We start from the raw sequence: 12,325 nt of genomic DNA on the forward strand, positions 1-12,325 counted from the left end.
TTTTCTATGTTGAATTTTTGTCTTTTTGGTAAAACATTAATTTTATTTTAAAAAAATTTTATATTTTCGGTACAATTCGTCTTTTTATTGAAAAATGTATATATTATCTTGAAAACTTGTCTTTGTTACAGCAATAATTTTCTTGGTTGAAAATTCCTATTTTTAGGTTAAAAATTCATTTTTTTTTAAATTCAACTGCTCTGTAGAAAGTTCTTCTTTTTTACCTGAAAGTTTAATATTTTGTATAAGACAATTTTTTGTTCATTGGATTATTTTTTTTTAGTGACAATTTGTTTATTTGAATATTTTTGTAATTTGCTGAAAATTCATCTTTTTGATAGAAAATTAATCTTCTTGACTAAAAATACAACTATTTGTTTCAGTATTTGTATATTGTCTTGAAAATTGGTCTTTTTAGGAAAAATTAATTTTCTTGTTTAAAAATTCATCCTTTTAGGTTTAAAATTCACTATTTTGAATAGGAAATTTCTATTCATTATTGATTGAAAAAACTTTCTTGGTTGAAAGTTTAGGTAATTTGTTGAAAATTAGTTGTTTGGGTAGAAAATTAATCTTTTTGACTAAAAATGCAACTATTTGGTTAAAATTTGTGTTGGAATTTCGTCTCTTTAGCAAAACAACAATTTTTTTGAGGTGTAAAACTGCATCTTTTCAGGTTGAAAATTCAATTTCTTTCTATAAATTAAACTGTTTTATAGAAAGCTTGTCTTTTTGTCTTAAGAGTCTAATATTTTTAATAGGAAATTTATTTTCTTTATAGATTACAAAATCTTTCTTGGTTAAAAATTCATCTTTTTAAATTGAAATTAATTTTCTTGCTAGAAAATTCATCTTTTTTCCTTAAATATTTATTATTTTGGATGGAAAATTTTCTTTCCTTTTTGATTGAGAAATCTAGCTTGGTCGAAAATCTATGTAACTTTTTAAAAATTCATCTTTTTGGGAGAAAGTAAATCGTCGTGCCTAAAAATTCAACCGTTTGGTTAAGAATTTAGAATATATCTTGAAAATTCGTCTTATTAGGGAAAAATTAAATTTTCTTGTTTAAAAATTCATACTTTTAAATTTAAAATTCAATATTTTGAATACGAAATTTATATTCATTATTGATTGAAAAAACTTTCTTGGTTGACAGTTCAGATAATTTGTTGGAAATTAGTTTTTTGGGTAGCCAATTAATCTTTACTGGAAACGCAACTATTTGGTTAAAATTGTTCTGGAAAATTTGTCTTTTTAAAAAATAAAAATTATTTCGGTGAAAAATTAATCTATTTAGGTTGAAAATTCAGTTTTTAAAAAAATTGAACTGTCGTATAGAAAGCTTTTCCTTTTGGTTTAAAAATTTAATATTTTTCATAGGAAATTTCTTTTCTTTACTGATTGACAAATCTTTCTTGACAGAAAATTCATCTTTTTTCGTAGAAAATTTATGTTATAGATTAAGAATTCAACTATTTCGTTAAAATTTTAAATATTTTCTTGAAAATTAGTCCTTTTAAGAAAAAGTTAATATATTTTCTTAAAAATTCGTATTTTTAGCACAAAATTAATTTTCTTGGCGGAAAATTCATCTTTTAGATTGGGAATTCATTTTTTTAGAATTCCACTATTTTGAAGAAAACTTATCTTTTTGTCTTGAAAGTTCAATATTTTTATAGTCCATTTTTTTTCTTTATTGGTTGAAGAATATTTGTTCTTTGAAAATGTAGGTGATTTATTAAGAATTCATTAATTTGGTTGAAAATTGATCTTTTTAACTTAAAATGCAACCATTTAGTTAAAAATTTATACATGTTCTTGAAAATTCATCTTTTTAGAAAAAAATTAATTTTTTTGGTAGAATTTTTTTTTCTTTATTGATTGAAAAATTTTCCTTTTTTGAACATGTGTGTAATATTATCTTAAAAATTCATCTTCTCGGTTAAAAATTAATCTTATTGAATTAAAATTCAACTAATTTGTTGAAAATTTATATACATTTTTTAAAAATAGCTTCAGATTAAAAAAAGAAATATTAGAGCTTACTTTCAAGATCGTTCGCCTCAGTCCAGCATCTCAGCTCCCACTTTCGAGGGAGGTTCAGCAACCCTTATTTCGGCATTTCAATTCTCCTCGCCTTATAATAACAAAAAGACGAATTTTTGCTTTACCAAATTTTTTATAATTATTCTTAACTTATTATCGCGAATAAGTGAAATTTGAATAGAACGAGAAAAATGAGAAAAGGGGGTGAAAGAAAATCGTGGTTCGCGTGGCCGTGAGGCGTACGACTGAATTCCAGATTCAGCATCCAGTTCGACTCTGGACCACCTCTAGGGGTGGCTTGCACAGGTGCGAGTGAGAGAGAGAGGTGGACTCGGGAGGGAGGAAAAGAGAGTGAGAGAGATCCACGTGCAGAGGGTCGACTCGACGTATTGATCTGTTCGCGCAAACTCCTGCCTCTTAGGGTTCCTCCACAACTACTCTTTTCGAGATGCTGAGCCACCCCCTGCCCCTTGCCCCCTGCCCCCACCCCCTTATGATACATTGATACGATACGTGGATTTCTGCCGGGAAAAGAGAAAAAACATGGGGCACAAGTGTTGATAAGATTATGCCCCTCGCTTGGGGTGATCAAAACATTTTTTCAAGTGACTTAAGGGGAGATGGTGTGAAAGTTGACACTGACTGTTTAATCAAAATCACACCACAAGGGGTCTTGCATAAATTACGCAGTTTTTTTTCCAAATTTTGAAAATATTTTGAAAGTATCTAACTTTATTTTTGACCGCTACATTTTTTTTTGTAAATTTATCTAGAGGTTTTAAAAAAAGAACGCAAAAGATAAAAATTTTCAGAGATAAAATTAGTTTTTTTTTCTAAAAAAGAGAAAATTAAAATTTTTGATCAAGAAGATTAATATTTTTACTAAAGAGGATGAATAATTAACAAATTACGTATATTTTCAATCCAGAAAGATTTTTTAGTTCAGATAAACAAATTTCTATCCGAATTGTTGATATTTTAATTAAAAGAAAAACCAGTCTTCCAGAAAAAAGTTCAATTAAAAAAAAAGAATAAATAAAATTTTGAAGACAAGATGAAATTGCAAACAAGAAAATTAACTTTCCTCCTGAATAGATTAATTTTTAACAAATTAACTAAATTTTCAACCGAGAAAAAATTGTTAGTCAATAAAAAGAATATTTTTCATCCAAATTGCTGAAATGTTAAGTAAAAAACGAGGTTTCTACAAAAGAATTGAATTAAAAATTTTTTAAATTTTTAAATGAAATATAAATTTTTAATCAAGAAAAATAATTTTACACTAAAAACTCAAATTCTGAACAAAATACATCAACTATTAACCAAACAGTTGAATTTTCAACTAAGAAGATTAATTGTTTACGCAAAAAGACAAACTTTAGAAAAATGTATTAATTTTTATATCCAGATCGATCTAAATTTTTGACGAAAAAGATTAATTTTTTACCCAAAAGGATGATTTATTAACAAATTGCATACATTTTTTAACAATGAAAGAATTTTTGTTCAAAACAGAATAATTCCTATGCAAATTGTTAAAATTTTTATTCAAACATACGAGCAATCTAAAAAAAGTTGGATTAAAGAAAAATTTATTTTGAAACAAAATATGCATTTTTAAACAAGAAAATTAATTTTATACTAAAAAAAAACACATTCTAAACAAAGTATGTATATAAATTTCCAACCCAGATAGATTTGTTAGTTAATAAAAAAATTTCCTATTTAAATTGTTGAAATGATAAGCCAAAAAAGTATTAATTTTTAACCATATAATTAAATTTTCAGTCAAGAAGATTCAGTTTTTTTACTAAAAAGATGAATTAATAACAAATTACGTATATTTTTATTCCAGAGCGGTTTTTTAGTCTAGATTAAAAGATTCAATTCGAATTGTCAAATTAACAAATTAACAAATTAACTAGATTTTCAATCCAGAAAAATTTTTCAGTCAACAAAGAGAAAATTTTCCATTCAAAATGTTATAATGTTATGTTAAAAACAAAAAATTCTTTACAAAATATATAGACTTTTAACCAAGTAGTTGAAGTTTCAGCCAAGAAGATTGATTTTCTACCAAAAAAGTTTGATTTTAAATAAATTACATATATTTTTAATCTAGAAAGATTTTTAGGCAATAAAAAATGTCCTATAAAAATGGTTGAAATTGGTAGCCAATGAAACGAGCTTTTCACAAAACAATTAAATAAAAAAAGAATTGAATATTTAAATAAAATATGAATCCTCAAACAAGAAAATTAATTTTATGCTAAAGAAGGCAAATTCTAAAGAAGATACCTAAATTTTTAACTAAACAGTTGAACTCTCAACCAAAATGATTAATTTTATACCTTAAAAGACAATTTTAAAAAAATGTATCAATTTTTATCCATATTTGAATTTTTGAAAAAGAAGATTAATTTTTTACTCAAAAAGATTTTCAATAACAAATAATTTTAAAAAAATTTAAAAACACAGTTGAGAAAAAAAATTGAAATTGTAAACAAAAAATATGAATCGTTAAACACGAAAATTAATTTTTTACTAAAAAACACTAATTTTCCACGAATATTTCGGGCATTTTTTAGGCTCTTGAAATCGATTTTTGGGCTCCAACCCTTGAAGTAAAAATTAACCCCTTTGTATTACGCAGATATGAAATTGTCAAAAAATAACCTTTTTAGGAATTTTACAGTATAAATAGAGTCTCTGATTTTTGGGTTCCTCGAAAATAACCACTCTAATTTTTGGGCTTCAACCCTTAACGTTAAAAACCAACCCCTCCCTACGTCGTGCATACAACTTTGTCACAAAATAACTTTTTTGGGAATTTTAATTGGTCAATAGTCTCTGACTTTTGGGTTCCTTGAAAATACCCAATACGATTTTTGATCTACAACCCTTAATGTCAAAAATCAATCCCTCTCTATCACGTGAATACTACTTTGTCAAAAAAATAATTTTTTTGAGGATTTAAATTTGTCAATAGAGACAAATTAAAATTCTCGAAAAAGTTATTTTTTGACAAAGTCGTATGTACGACGTAGAGAGGGGTTAATTTTCACATTAAGGGTTGGGGTCCAAAAATTGGAGTGGGAGTCCAAAAAAAGCCCAAAAATATATTGAAAATGAATTACTGAAAATTTTCCATTCTTGAAGGGGGTTAATTTTGGAAGTTAAGGTTTGGTTTGGGCAAATTTGTTTTCGGATTTCAAGAGCCCGAAAAAAGCCCAAAATTCTGGCGAAATTGAATTTTTATTTTTTAGTAATTTTAAGAAGTCGAGGTGCTGGGTTAATGCAAGCTAGCACCTTCGCAAGAAAATTGATTTTATGGAAAAAGTAAAGGAGCCCAAAAATTTTAATTGGCGCCCAAAAAAAGCCTAAAAAAAGTCCAAACTTCTGAGCTACGAAGAATCCCAAAATTCGATTGCAGAGGTGCTAGCTTAATGGGCCTTAAATTTATAGCCCAGGAATATTTTTTAGTCAATAACAAAATTTCTGTTCAAATTTTTGAAATCTTAATTCAAACAAACGAGCTTTCTACATAAGAGTTAAAGTGAAAAATAATAATTGAAATCTGAAACAAAAAAATAAATTTGTAAATAAGAAAATTAATTCGATACTGAAAATACACATTCTGAGCAATATGCTTGTACATAAACTTTAAACCAAATAGTTGAATTTTGAAACATTAAAAAAAATTTTTTAGTCAATAAAAAGAACTTTCCTATCCAAATTGTTAAAATTTTGGGCCAAAAAAACTAGCTTTCTACAAAGCAGTTAAATTGCCAAAAAATATTGAAATTTTAAACGAAACATGAATTTTCAAACAAGAAAATTTATTTTATACTAAAAAAGACAAATTGCGAGGAAAATACATAAACTTTAACCAACTTATTTAATTTTGAAATGAGAAGATTCAGTGTTTTCAAAAAGGATGAATTATTAACAAATGCCATACATTTTTGAGATGTAGTTTCAAACAAACAAAAGCAACCTTTCTGCAAAAAAGTTCAATTAAAAAAATTAAAAATTAAAATAAAATATGAATTTTAAAACAAGAAAATTAATTTTAAAAAAGAGCAAATTCTGCACAAAATATATAGAATTTTAACCAAGTAGTTGAATTTTTATTCAAGAAGATTACGTATATTTTTATTTCAGAAAGATTTTTTAGTCAATAGAAAAAATTTCCTATACAAATTGTTAAAATTTTAAGCCAAAAAACGAGTATTCTACAAAAGAGCTACAAAAAATATACGGTCTTAAATTGAATATAAATTTTCAAAGAGGAAAATTAATTTTATAATAAAAAGACCAATTATGAACAAAATTCTTAAACTTTTAACCAAATATTTGAATTTTTAACGAAGAAGATTAATTTTCTTTCAAAAAAGATTAATTTTGAACAAATTAAATAATATTAGACGCAGGAAGATTTTTTAGTCGAGAAAAAAAAAGTTCCTTTCCGAATTGTTGAAATTTTATGAATTCTTAAATCCAAAAATGTAATTTTTGGATTTTCCATTATTTTCTGTGCTGTCGAAATTCGAATTTTTTATTTTTCAAAAAATTAAAAAAGTTGTTATGATAATCTTGTGGGGCATTCAAAAATAAAAAATTTTCTTTTGTTGCCTTTTTTTTTATATCGTGCGTTATTTGGCTCAAAATGTTCGTTTTCATGTGATTTTTGGAATTTTGTAAATGCTATAACTCTGGTAAGTTTTCGTTTTATGAAAAAAGTCAATATGACACATTGTTCAGATTTTTGATTACTACAAATAAACGTACAGAAAATTTGTGAATTTTTAAAGAAGTGGTCTCGAAAATATTCAAAATGTGCACACTTTTTGAATTTTAATCCAAAATATTTGGCTAACGAACTTTACATTTAGTTGAGAAGACTATAAGAGTGTACAAAAGGCCAATTTAATAGATTAATTTTTTCAAACGAAATTGTGGAAGCAGACAGATATACCGACAGATAGACACATTCGTAAAATCCTGTTTTTCGGATTCAGGGGGTGTCAAAACGTGGAAATTTGACCAAAAATTGTCGGGGGGGGGGGGGGGGGGGGGGGGGGGGGGGGGTGAATTTTACACAAATCTAATACCTTCTGTGATGAGAGTGTAAAAAAACAAATTTTGAGAAAAAAACAAAACAAGACCTTTCTACAAAAAAGTGGAATTAAAAAAAATGAAAATTTTAAATTAATTGTGAATTTTCAAACAAGAAAATTAATTGAAAAAGAGGAATTCTAAAAAAATAGACTTTTAATCTAACAGGTGATTTTTTTATGAAAAAAATTAATTTCCTACCAAAAAGTTGAATTATTAACAAATTACATATAATTTTAATCTAGAAACATTTTTAGTCCATACAAAAATTTCCTATTGAAATTGTTGAAATTTTACGCCAAAAAACGAGTCTCATACAAAACAGTTTATAAAAAAATGAATAATCGAAATTTTAAATCAAATGTATATTTTCTAAAAAGAAAATTAATTGTATGCTGAAAAGACGAATTCTAAACAAAATACGTAAACTTTTAACGAAAAAGTTGAATTTGTAACCAAGAAGTTTTATTTTAATTTAAAAAAGATGAATGATTAACGACTTACATAAATTTGTATTATATGATAATTTTTTGTCAATAAAACAATGTGCTATTCAAATATGAAGTTTTAAACCAAAAAAACGAGCTTTGTACCAAACATTAAAATTACAAAAAAATTAAAACTTCAAATAAAGTATCAAGTTTCGAACAAGAAAGTTAATTTTGTGCTAAAGAAAACTAGTTTGAACAAAATACATAAACTTTTAATCAAATAGTTGGATTTGGAACAAAAAGAATAATTTTCTTGAAAAAAGAAGATTTTTTTACGAATTACATAAATTTTTGACACACAAAGGGTTTTTAGTTGAAAAACGAGCTATTTACAAAATAGTTGAAAAAAATTTAATTTAAAATAAGATATGAATTTTTTAACACAAAAATTAATTTTATACTAAAAAATGAATTCTGAACATAATATATAGACTTTTAAGTCAATAAAATAATGTAAAAAATGTCCTATCCAAATTTTTGAAGTTTGAAGCCAATGAATCGACCTAACGAAAAAAAAGTTTCATACAAAATAATTTAAATTTCGACAAAAGAACTTATTTAATTTAATAATAAAATTAAAGTGTTTTGGCCATGGAAGATTGCTTATTCAATAAAAAAAATTCCTATACAAATGGTTGAAATTTTCATTTAAAAAATGAGCCTTCTACAAAAATTTGAATTAAAAAATTATTGAAATTTGAAACAAAAAAAGAATTTTTATACAAGAAAAGAATAATAAATAATAATTTTCTTTTAAAAAAGATGAATTTTTAAGAAATTATATAGATTTTTAATCCAGACAAATCGCTTAGTCAATTAAAAAAAGATTTATGATCCAAATTGTTAAAAATGTTAAGCCAAAAAAACGAGCTTTCTACAAAACAGTTGAGTTGAAAAAATTATTGAAATTTTGAACAAAATATGAATTTTCAAATAAGAAAATTAATTTTAAACTAAAAAGACAAATTATAAGGGAAATACATAAACTTTCAATTAGCTAATTTTATTTTGTAACAAAAAGATTAATTTTTTCTAAAAAATATGCATTTTTAACAAATGACATAAATTTTTGACACAGAAAGTTTTTTTAGTCAATGAGAAAATGCCCTACCTAAATTGTTGAAGTTTTATAAAAAAAACAACATTTTTAAAAAGCAGATGTATTAAAAAAATTGAAATTTTAAATCAAACATGAATTTTCAAATAAGGAAATTAATTATATACTAAAAAATACAAATTCTGAATATACATTTACTTTTAAACAAACAGTTGAATTTCTAACCAAGAAGATTAATTTTGTGTTTAAAAAGACGCATTTTCAAAACATGTAATAATTTTTAATCATGTATTTAAATTTTTGACGAAAAAAAATTAATTTCCGACCAAAAAGATGAATTATTAACAAATTACAAATTAATTAAAAATACAAATTCTGAACAAAATACGTAAAACTTTCACCATATAGTTGAGTTTTTAACCAAGAAGATTTATTTTCTTTTAAAGATGATTAATTTTTAATGAATTAAAAAACTTTTGGCCCAGAAAGATTTTTTAGTCGATATAGAAATTTTTTCTCTAAAATTTTAATTTTAAGAAACGAGCTTTCTACAAAACAGTTAGATTGCAAAAAACGTTTTAATAAAATACTATTTTATACTATAATATTTTATACAGAATTTAATTTTATAATTAATGTTTAATCAAATTATTAAATTATATTCAGATTCAGTGAATTTATCTAAATTAGAAATATTCACAAAAATTGCACAGGTTACAAAAATGCAGACTTACGTCATCCTGTGTTTATAGGAGAAAACAAAAACTATCTGCTGAAGTCCAGGTGGCGTAATTTGTTAACGCACTACTCGTGAATGGTGGCACTCTCAGTTCAAATCCGGCACGAGGCAAATTTTTTCCCGTTTCTCCCGATCATTATTTGTCGCCGAAAGGGCAATATGTAACATCATAAATTGATTGATTAATTGATTACTCTGGTCGATAAAATAACATCAATTATTAAAATAAAATGAAAAATCTGCAGCCAAAAAATTAATTTTTGACAAAGGAGTGCAACTTTCAAACTAGTAGATAAATTTTGAACAAATAGATTTGTTTTTAAACAAGAAGATCCGTCCTTAGCAGCAGGGGAAGTGAGGGGTTATTAGGGAAGGAGAATTAGTGGAAATGATCGTTAGGGAGTATGAGAAATAAGAAAAATAGGAGTGAATAGGAGAAGTAAGGGAAGGGAAATCGTCGGAATTGTGGTAAATGATGTGAGGGAAAGTGAGGGGAACGTAGTCGTGTGAAGTGGGGAAAGTTAGTGTTAGTGGCAGCAGTGAGGATAGAGGGAAGTAGTTAAGGAAGACGTTCTTGAAGGGTGGGGAGGCGAAGGTTGGAGTCTAAGGAGGGGCAGTAGGGTGGAGAAGGGAATTAGGGAAATTTTATTAGGGAAGGGGAGAGGAAGTATGGGAGTGGAAGGTTTGAATAAGTGCACATATATTTCAGATAGGGGTACGAATATGTTTATTAAAATTGAATAATATAAATGAATTCTTCAATACGATTATAAATTTTTTGTCTTAAGTTATTCTTGTTGCTCTGGTCGCTTAGCTACTTGAGATGTTTTTTTTTATCCATGATGCTGATAAGATCCGCCCTTAACAGTAGGAAAAATTAGGGGTTATTAGGGAAGTTGAAGTAGTGGAAATTATGGTTAGCGATTATGAGAAATGAGGAAAATGTATCGCGGAGAAGTAGCGGAAGTAAGGTGATGGTAAATAGGAGAAGAAAGGGAAGGGAAATCATCGGAATTGTTGTAAATGATGAGAGGGAAAGTGAGTGGAAATGTAGCCTCGTGAAGTGGGAAAAATGAGTGTTAGAGAGAGCAGTGAGCATAGGGGAAAGAAGTTAAGGAAGACGTTGTGGAAGGGAGGGGAGGCGAAGGTTGGAGTCTAAGGAGGGACAGTAGGGTGGAGAGGGGAGTTGGGAACATTTTATTGGGGAATGGGAGAGGAAGTATGGTAGGGGAAGGTTTGAATGAGTACACAATTATTTCAGATAGAGGTACCCATACATTTATTAAAATAGATTAATATAAATTAACTCTTCAATACGATTATAAATTTTCTTGTCTGAAGTTAATCTTGCTGCTCTGGACGCTTAGCTACTTGAGAACATGTTTTTTTCTTGCTTTCCATGATGTTGATAAGGAAGCTATTCTAGGAGATGAAAATACTTTAATTCCTTAGAGTCCTTACCAAGAAGAGGAGTTTTTCCAATAAGATTGAATATTTCATCCATTTCAGGTGTTGCGTGCAGTAAGAGATTCTGTAAAAAAAAAGTTAATACATTTTAATATAATTAAACTTGTACATTAATCTTTTTTTTTAAATTTTCATACCCATCGTTCGGAAATCTTTTTGAATTCACAAAAAAATTCATTCGTTTTTCAAAAATGTCATTTAAAGGTTTTGTAAGCCCCATCAAGTTTAACATGTATTTCCCATAAAAAGGCGTTTAAAAAAAATTTTATTCAGAATCGTCAACATTAGGTAAATCGAGTTGAAACTCAACATTTCTTTTCACAATGAGTTATATAATACTCAAATGAATGATTGCTTTTTAAATACTAACTCTATAAGTCTGTTTTATATGGTCGCGAGAAAAACATCACAAGTTAAGAATTGGGTTCCGTTAGGCAGTCCATCTGTCCGTCTGTGAATCCGTCATACGACTCAATATGGACATAATGCCCAAAATTGACATGAGACTCAACATATTTATAAGGCCCAAAATCGATGCAGGGCGAAAATATACATTAGGTTAAAAATTTGATCTAAGGCCCAAAAATGACGTTGGTCTAAAATAAACTAAGAGCCAACAATTAAAATAGTTCCCAAAACTGACATAAGACCCAAAATTGGCATTCGCCCAAAACTTTTATGAGGCCCAAAACCAATGAAGGGCCCAAAATTGGCATTGAGCCCAAGTTTATGTATTGTCAAAATTCGATGTTTGGCCAAAAATTGACATAGGACCCAAAATTGAATTAGGTCTTAAAATATATATAAGGCCTTAAACCGATGCAGGGCCAAACATGGACTTAGGACCCGAAGTTTACATATGACAAAATATCGACGTTGGGCCAAAAATTGTCATAAGAACCAAAAGTCACATAGGGCCCAAAATTGACATACAGCACAAGATTGAGGTTGGCCAAAATTGAAACAGGGCCCAAAATTGATATGAGGCCAAAAATCGACGCAGGGCAAAAAATTGGCATAGGGCCCGAAACTGATATAGCCAAAAATTGACATAGAACACAAAATTGATATTTGCCCAAAATTGAAATAGGGCCTTAAAATTGATATAAAGCCCAAAATCGATGTGGATCAAAAATTACCATAGGTCCCAAAGTTTATATTGAGTCAAAATCGACGTTGGGCCAAAAATTGACATAGGACCCATAATTTAAATAGGGCGTGATATTGACATAATGCCCAACAATAACATTTTTCGCAGATTTAAACCGGGCCAAACATTTATATAAGGCTTAAAATTGACGTAGGGCCAATACCAGGTGTATACATATGAAACCGGTATTTTTTCAAGAAAAAAACACATTTATTTCAAGAGAATGATAACAAATATTTTATTCAAAGTATGCGCCC

At 27.3% G+C, this 12,325-nt stretch overlaps 1 protein-coding gene across 1 annotated transcript in view; it reads right to left on the bottom strand.

Annotated features, from left to right (window-relative positions):
- Positions 1-2,217, bottom strand: part of LOC117178788 (high-affinity choline transporter 1-like) — a 115,480-nt gene extending 113,263 nt beyond the window's left edge. Inside the window, exon 1 of the mRNA XM_033370262.1 lies at positions 2,047-2,217. The gene's annotated coding sequence lies outside the window, so the exon portion shown is untranslated. The remainder of the gene's footprint in view (positions 1-2,046) is intronic.
- Positions 2,218-12,325: the final 10,108 nt, after the last annotated feature.

Source organism: Belonocnema kinseyi, chromosome 8 (assembly GCF_010883055.1).
Source record: "Belonocnema kinseyi isolate 2016_QV_RU_SX_M_011 chromosome 8, B_treatae_v1, whole genome shotgun sequence".
In the NCBI taxonomy this organism is placed as follows: Eukaryota; Metazoa; Arthropoda; class Insecta; order Hymenoptera; family Cynipidae; genus Belonocnema; species Belonocnema kinseyi.